Genomic DNA, 9,773 nt, shown 5'->3' with positions numbered 1-9,773 from the left:
AAAATAGTACGGTCTAATACCATGCATGGATCACTAAAGGCATATATATTAAAATTAGTCACAGTTCATTCAGTTCATTTCGGTTTATTTTTCACCAGGCATGCAGCTGAATTAGCAGGATTATTAAAAGAGTATTTAACTATGAACTACTCCACCATAAACTTGAAAATTCAGAGAAAGACCTGGATTGCTTAATTTATTCAATGAGTTGGTACCAGATTAAAACAGATAATGAACCTTTCTGGAGTGTCAATAAAACTTAACAATTGGCCAATCACAGCAAGGCCAAGAATACGCGCTTGTCCCACAACGAATATATTTGCATACATTTACGCTGTCGTCTTGTGAGACGATAGCAATAATCCAAGGGGCGGGCCTTATTCGTTGTCAGATAAAAGACGCGTTTAAAAAATACCACCTAAATTCCAGGCCTATTTAGTATTCGTGTTAAATTTTTGACGGTGAAACGTTTATAAATCAAAAATCTTTTGAAAGTATAATTTTACGTAGTTGTAAGTCTGGAATTCACATGTGTGCGCCAGGTGGTCACAGTACAGTGATATACGCACGCGTATTCATTAATGATCTTTACATTAGCCTGGTTCTCACGAGAGCCCTAGTATCCGGATCGGGAGCTAACCGTTAGCGTTAACCGTTAGCACCTGAGTGAGAACGCCCGATCGGTTAGCGCTAACCGTTAGCGGTATCCGGATACGCTAACGGTTAGCAAGCGCTATCGGTTAGCAAGTTGAGGGCGTTTCTATCATCAACCAATCACACGTACGCGTTTACAATCTTATTGGCCAGTGATTCGATCATCATATTGTTGGTATCCGGATCGGGATTTTCTCGCATGGACGCACGGCAGCTAACGGTTAGCAGGATCCGGATCCTGCTAACCGTTAGCTGCCGTGTGAGAACATAGCCTAATTAATGTTTATGCTCAACAGAAATGACTGCGTACACCGTGTGTAGAAGTGGCCCGTGCTATTAAAGAACGCATGCGCATTTCAAATGATTCCAACCGGGCTTTGTAACTAGGCCTTTACTAAGCCTACTAATCAGGTTTATTCACCTGCGGAGTGTACTCATGAGAGACACAGAGAGCACTCGACATCTTACGTATGTTCTTACCTGTTAAGCAGTCGACAATGATGACGACAACGACCGCAGTACAATAATAGGCCTAGTTGTCGCTACGACCTCGTATCTATTTCAATGTTATATCAATCTTACTGCAGGCTAAACACAGACTATTTTATTATCTACTAGTAGTCCGTGAAACCCTGCAAGAAATAAAGCAGAGAATGAATTCAAACTACAAACAATGAGTAAACATCATAAGTTTTATGATCAAAAGTACTTTTGACACAGAATAAATTATGCTAATAATATGTAATCATATACGATTGCCGCATATCAATTCATTAATTATACAAATGGGGAAATGTTATTGCGAACATATCATAGAATAAATTAAGCAAATGAAAGAATATTATCTAGAACATTATCAATAAAAGTACCGTAGGCAAGTGAGGATCACGAATATATCAATGCATAATTATATGCAAATGAGTATGTCACCGCGAACATTAATGAAATTTGTGCAAATGAGCAATTATATCTAAAACACAGCAATAGAAAAAAAAAATCAGATAATTACCACACAGAATTTGTAATATTATTGCAGATATACCAATAACTAAATAATTATGCAAATTAGTGATTAGATATTATTGCAGCTCCAATAAATGAATAAATTATGAAAATTAGTGATAGGCCTATTATTGCAGATACCAATAAATATGCAAATTAGTGATATTGCAGATATCCCAATAACTACTAATTATGCAAATTATTGATATTATTGCAGTTACACCAATAAATAAACAAATAATGCAAATTAGTGATATTACTGCGGATATACTAGGGTACTAAATAAATGAAATTACGCAAATTAGTGATTGCCGATATAAGTTACCAATTGTTAAATAAATTATGCTAATTCCAGTGGAATTTTAATTGCCAACATATCGATTTGAATATTACACGGATCAATTTTATTCTTTAAAATATGCTAATTATATTTTGATGAGTAATATTTCTGATAACATTATAACATTATTAAAATAAAAAAATAATAATAAACATCATTATAAAATAATCACATCATATTATAATATGGCATATTCTAAGCTATTGAACATGATTAAACTTACAGTACATTATTAAAAATACCACCAATAGGACAAAACTAATGAAAACACAATAAACAATAAACAATAGGCTTAGCCTTGGGCCTATAAAATGAATGAATATAGGCCAAACATTATTCAAACACATTAATTACAACATATATTGAATAACCGTATTATATTGTATATAACTATATGGGTACAAAAATAACAAGAATATGCAGTATTATAGGCTAATTTCAATATTAGAAAACAATACCATCGGTCTCTATTAAAAATAAAATGTATGAATATTTTAATCAAAATATTAGAATACCATACTGCTGTCAATGTTGTTACCATGTTAGGCTTACGTATTATTAAATAAATTACCGCATGTTAACGAATGCTAATACGATATAATGTCGCTATAAAATATGAATTAATTCATTGAATTATTGTAAATTTACGTTTTATTTATTTTGGATAGGACAGACTACATTCTCCCTAATGTAAGGCATAGAAAGGCCGATACTATGTACGAAAAGCTAAATTGTTATACTCGGCCTGTAATATTCAAACACAACTATATACAGTACGTACATATAGTTAGACCTATAAAAATGGATAATGTGGTCATTTAATGTCAAAATAGATATCATCAAAGAACTTATATAAATGGTTGGTCGGGATGGTTGATTTTTTTAGTATGAAGTGGAAACATTAAACTATTAATCTTAACATAATAACCTACTGCCTTTGATAAAATCTAGAGAGGAAAAAACCCAAATTTACAATGAGCTGCTTATTTAAAAGAATCAAATGTAAGACATTCACATTACGGTACTGTGTGTTTAAAAGACTTGACTAAAAAAAATATTGACTTTCATTACTAGATGTCTACGTAGAGGATAGGGACAGTGCCGGTATTAAATGCCTTTGATAATATGCTATTTTGGTGTGTGCGTCAGGAAAATATTACAGGAGTGATGTCTTGTCCCACCTGACTTATCGTACCGAATACTCTGTACGAATCAAACCTACGGCCTCCAGATGACTAACAAGAGGCGGGGCAACACACATCAAAATGGCATTTGCAGTGCCCGCTGCTGTTTGGGGATCATCAGTACACTATGCGCAAGCTCGGTGGTCTAGTGGTTATGACACCAGGCTAGTTATCTGAAGGTCGTGGGTTCGATTCCCACCCGAATCAAGACATCATTCATGTGATTATTTTTCTGACGCAAACACACATCAAAATATAACTAGAAAGTACATTTTAATTTTCAATTGGAAGCCAATAACACGAAGGCAATTCAAATATTGGTTTTTATTCTTGGTTTATTAACTCAAACTTAATAATACATATGATGTTGAGGCCTACTGGACTATGTAAACATACCATACTTTGTGCTTTTTATGGTCACACAATAAGCAAGATACAGTAGCATTTTGCGCATTGCGGTTGTGTAGAATAGCGCTATAAATTATTTTATTAATATCATAGAATCGTCATCGACATCATCACTATATCATAAACTACCTCATCAATCACTATAGGCATTATCATCTTCATCGTTTAGTCGTCAACATCATCATCATAATCATTATTATCGTCATTATTATCATCAGCAGCAACGGCAGCATCATCATTGCCGACGTCAAACATCATCATAGTCGTCTTCATCGTCACTGACAGCATTCTTTCATTATCAACTGTCATAGTCATTCACCATCGTCGTCATCATTATCATCGTCACAATCATCACCACCTCATCCTCGCCATCGTCATTCATCATCGTCGTTATCATTACCATCTTTATCATCGTCGTCATTATCATCGTCGCCGCGGTTATCATCATCCCCATCATCATCATCATCATCATCATCATCATCATCACCATCATCGTCATCATCATCATCATTTCAAATTACTTGTGCGTTGTCATTTGAAACTGACTGAATTAAACCCTACTCGCTTACGTCATAATAATCTACAGTATGATCACAATCATTATAATTATTAGCGAGTCAGACATATTAGTGTATGTTTTACTATTACAAGCAAATTGTTGTCAATAAATTAATAGGCTCACGCTGAATTATTATTAAGATGATTTTGTATGGCGCGCGCCGCTAACGATTCTATCTCAGATATACACTTGATGCAAACATGATGCAAACATTAATAGCAATACGAAAGATACGGTGAATGTGATTGTTTATTTGTGCATGACAACTTAATTATGTGGCATTTTAAATTTATATTGGATTGTTAAGTGTTCGCGCAATATTGTAAAACTTGCATGGGACTTGGACCCCTTGTATAACAATATCGGGACGAAGAAGCCTTCTATACCACGAAACTAAAAGTAGACATATATGAAAAAATTAAGCAAGCACAAAGTTGGTGCTATACTGTATTAGAAAGTACAGAGGCCGAAATTCTCAAAAAAAAAGGCCTTGAAATGTTTTGTTATATGATATAATCAAGGCGGAAACAGGCTACAAAGATTAATTAGAGACAAAATGTCAACAATGCAAGATGGTATGGTCAGCGCGCGTTCGGACTTTCGACCACACGAAACAGAATGGAAACCGCTGTGCCTAATCACCTTCCCCATCGGAGTGAAGTTGAATGGCTTGGTGGATAGGATGCTTGCCTTCCAATCCCGGGTCCATAGGTTCAATTCCTATGATAGGAGGACTTTTTCTTACTACTAAAATAAATCCACTCCCTAAGCCTCATGAGATTTAGATTAAACACATAACTTGCCCTTGTGGAAGAACAATATATACTGAACAGGATGCACAATATTAGGCTAAATAATTAATACCATTAGATGCACGCCCACCGAATATTATCAGGCATTAAGTAACCATTAATTGGTATTCAGTAATTGGTAGTCGTTAATTGCTTTTGGTGTCAAATTAATAGCATGTTATTGTTGATTCATTTCGCATCGGAAATTATATTTCGTGATGACGCGTGGTATGATATCGTTACTTCTCTACTTCTAACTGTATTGTTGTTAAATGAAAGATAGTCTTATCGGTATTCGTTTAATCAATATCAATCATAATTTGACCGGGCTAAACATGGATGGATCGATATTTGGCCTATATAATTATATGTGGGCCTAAATATCTGGAAATGAGTCAAGAAGGAATAATTATATTTATTGAATTTACACTTTGGTATCAGTGGCGCTCGCGGTAGTTGCGGTGCATTCAAAAGTGCACTTAAATTAAGAATGTACCGTATAAATTAAAACACAATAAATTCAGAAATTACATTAAAAGCAAATAAATGATAAAATACTTTAAAATCAGTACGGTAACCCCTAAAACATTAAAATACAGTAAAACAGTAAAATACAATAAATACTTACCGGTGGTAAACATTAAACTTCCATTAAAGATTCTTTGTCTTTGGAACACTGGAAAATTGTCAATGATTTTTTAAAAAGTTGGCAATCCACTTGCATGGTATAAACCATATAACCAACATGCAAAACGCGTACATCACGCACGTGCAATGCAATGGAAAGTATACAGTATTTAGAGTAAATCTCTCTACACGTGACTTAGATTTGCCGTAAAAAATAATAAATAAAATGATAAAAAAATAAAAACTAGACTTGCTATGTCTGTTTGAACAACAGAACATAGGGCTTTTCCCCATTGCTTTATGAGAAATGAAGTTCATTGCAACAAAAAGAAAAGTCGCTAAAAGGTATAAAGTAAAAAAAAAAACAAGGAAAACCAATATAACTTTAATGAAGTGGAAAAGAAAACGAAAACCAAGTTCACTGCGAACTCCTTGTAACTTGGTTAAACTTCTTCTGAATGTTTCATACAGACCAGTTGATCCGTTTTCGAAATACGTGGTCTGGGACGTTTTAATTCCTTTGAATGGTCCTCATATCTACACCCTATTCTGGATCGTCACAAAAAAATTTATCATTTCTTTACCCGACCTTGACAAACTGTTATACCTGTACAAGGTTTAAATTACACCCATTGATTTTTTTAAAGAGATATTTAGGTCTGGGTCCTCAAAAATTGAAATGACCTTCCAATTTACACTGATTCGTCGCCAGCACATTATAATTTCTTCCTTGTAACTTGGTTAAACCTTTTCCGAATGTTTCCTTCAGATCAGTTGATCCGTTTTCGAAATATGTGGTCTGGGACGTTTTCCTTTAAATGGTTCCCAGATCAACACCATACTGCGGATCGTCACAAAAATTCAATCATTTTTTACAGACCTTTACAAAGTATTATAGAATGTTTCATTTAGACCCATTGGTTATTTTAAAGAGATATTTAGGCCTGAGTCTTGAAAATACCCTCAAATTTACACCAATCGTCACTAACACAAACATTTCTTCCTTGTAACTTGATTAAACTTTCCCGTAAGTTTCATTCACATCCACTGACCGGTTTTTGAAATATCCGGTGTAAACTCTTTGACCTTAAATCAATTTAATTGGTCCTCACACGCACACCCCACCATAGATCGACACTAAACATTAGGAGGGACATCCTTGATATATGACCTATGTTTCGGCAAAGCAAGGAAAAATTCTAAGCATGTGAAGTGACCAAAGTGACGGTCAGAAAAAAAATTCAGTGCAAAAAGATAGGAAAAATATATGCAAGAGAAAAAAAATCAGAACAAAAACAATGGCTTTTCCCAGTACTGCTGGGAAAAGCCAATAAGTATCTTAGAATACATATTTGTATCTATTGTAATTTTTCGAGACTTGTGAATCAGTGGCACGTACACGTCATGCGGTGCATTCACAATGCAAAAACCATAAAAAAAACCGCCGATGGAAAAGGTGGAAAGGGGGTGGTTATGCTTGTTTTCAATATTTAAATATCTGTATCTTATTAACTGTTCGAGTTTTTCTTCAAATACCCTTCTAGTGTTTTACAACATAACAAAAAATATTTTTCCTCCGGAGCATGGCTTCGAAATGAAACCTAAACCTAAATCACTATCACAAGACAAGTATTCCATTAAAAGACCATTCAATAAATTCAATGATACTTAAAAATCAATCACTCTTAAACTTAACATTTAAAAACCATTAAAATATTACTAAAAATACGGCACACACAATGAAGTTATTGGAATTGTGTAGTCAGAGGCAACACTGTAGGTTACTGTGGTTTCCTGTTTCTGTTAAGTTGGTTTTCCGCTAATCAACGTCTGTGCGCTAATTAACTTGAATTAGACTTATTTTTGTGGTTAATTTAGGTTCCCACATTTTTAAAAACTCGGTCGTGTTTTTGTGGCAAGCTTTTATCTATAAACTGACTTCTGTCCAATTATTGTATTTACCAAAAGAAAACTATAAAATTGCATTTACTAGGGCTACTTAGTCCTATGGGGATGACACTACAATAAAGTTTATTTGTAGTAGGTGATATTGAAATTACGTTATAAACATTTCACATCAGATTATGTACTGCCACCCACTCAGCGAGCAATGTCCTCCTATTCCAACATTCTAAATTCTAACAGAGGAACGTTTTACTTCACATCGACATAACATGTTGCTCGGGCACGAAAGCTGATATTTTTGACGAATATGATGTTAAGACATGCAATGTTAGATGTTAATTAGGGCCTATGGATTTAGATAGACTTATGCTGCGTGGGTTTGAGCACGCAGCAGATCGACGCTGAGATGTGACGGAAACGAGCAGCCTACGCGAAGTGAGCCGCTGGAGCTGTAACATACGAACGACACAACGCGACGGTGCATCTAATCGCCGGTTTTAGAGTGGTGTAACTGTACCATGGGGATAAACAACATAATTGGATGATGAAAACCGTGAAGTAACGCAGTGATTAATTTAAACAATGCGTCAAAATATTGTAACGCATTATCATGAAGCCAAACGCAATAGATGTCACAGCCTAAAAACATCATACAGGCAGCTCACACGGCCAAAAAGAAAAAAAAAGGAAATGATCTTACATGAAAACATCGCGTTTCCTCGGGGGATTGATCTCGTATGTAATAAACAATCTTACATGATTATTTCAGAGAAATGGGCATCAGCTGTCGCCAAACGCCAGTGTTTAAACGGCGAATCATTTGACGAGAATATGAACGAGATGATTGTGAATGTGTAACGCTAGCACAGTAACCAATCGGTATTCTATGGTTATGATACCTTCCAGCACTTGCTTCTAAAAATCTAGAAATGCAGATGGTCTTTTTTTTTCACAGTATCCAATGTCGATTTTAGATTATTAACATCAATACATATCGTCACAGCACACGTACACGCAATTATAACTCGGAACATTACCGAATATAGGCCCCTTCATTATCATCAGTATTTTATGCATGGACAGGCGAGTACACGCAATTATAACTCAAAAAATTAATTAAATGACGTGCTAACTCGGAAAGACGGAAATGCGCATTTTTGTCCCTGATTTCCTGTTGAGTTATTAATAAGGTAACTCCCGTGTTGCATTCAATCCTCAAAAATCGAAGTTAAATAGCCGTTTCCTCAAGATACGTGTAATAAGAATACTAACGCGCTCATTGAATTTCAAATTCGTAAGTTTTGGATTTTCTTGGTCTTTCATTTGAAGGCCTTTGATAAAACATGCTCTGCGCGATGAAGGAAGATCGATCGTACGGCTGCTCAAGCCAATCACAAAAGTTGGCGCTCTTCCGTGCGAGTGAGTGTGTGGCCATTTTAGATAGGCCTACGTAAATTCACAATGCTGATTTTCGTTTTATTTCGTTAAGTTTTATTCATTTTATTATAAGGATGCATCGCCCTTTTGCGTGTGTGCCACTGATCTAAAATAAATCAATAAAAATACATACCGGTAAGTATTTTAGAAACTCAAACAGATCGTAGACCAGGTCCTCCTGAAGTAGAATAAAAATTATTAGCGAGTGTATTTGACTGAGAGTCGCGACGGGTAAGGCACCCAACCGTGATGGTAAATGAACCGAGAGTGTGGCGGATACTATACTAATAGGATAGGGGTGGGGGATGTGTTCGAATTCTCACCAACACAGATCTGACGGCGTGATTTACACTACATGTGTAGATTAGCTAAATTGATGAGTTTTTCTTGCTACAGTTAAGTTATCACCACCGAAAGGCTTCAGGCGTTCATACATGACCTCACTCTCGTATATTCTGCGCCCAACACAAAACAGTTGTAATTTGTATGTAAGCGAGTTGAAATTACACGAAGTAGGGCCTGTTGCACCATCCAGTTTACATTATAAAGGTTGTGCCTGAATGTGAACAGTAAAGCTTCTACACTATCTTAAGATCATACACGTTTTTTGTATGAAAATATCTGGGGTTAGATCTGTGCATAAACGTATAGGCCTCTGTGTCTAGTGGTATGACACTCGCCTTGACAGCGAGAGGCTGCAGGTTTGAATCTCGCCATAATCAGTTTTCGTTGAAAGGATGCATGGTACGATTATAACATCATATATTCCTATTCGAGAACTGTTATTATTTATCTATATTTCTCTATATTTAGGACTATATAACACATTCCCTCTCTCTTATACACATCTAGATGTGTATAAGAGA

The sequence above is a fragment of the Anneissia japonica genome, unplaced genomic scaffold, assembly GCF_011630105.1.
Source record: "Anneissia japonica isolate Jap-2015-1 unplaced genomic scaffold, ASM1163010v1 scaffold287963_len587249_cov193, whole genome shotgun sequence".
NCBI classification, from domain to species: Eukaryota; Metazoa; Echinodermata; class Crinoidea; order Comatulida; family Comatulidae; genus Anneissia; species Anneissia japonica.
This window is presented reverse-complemented; position numbering follows the sequence as displayed.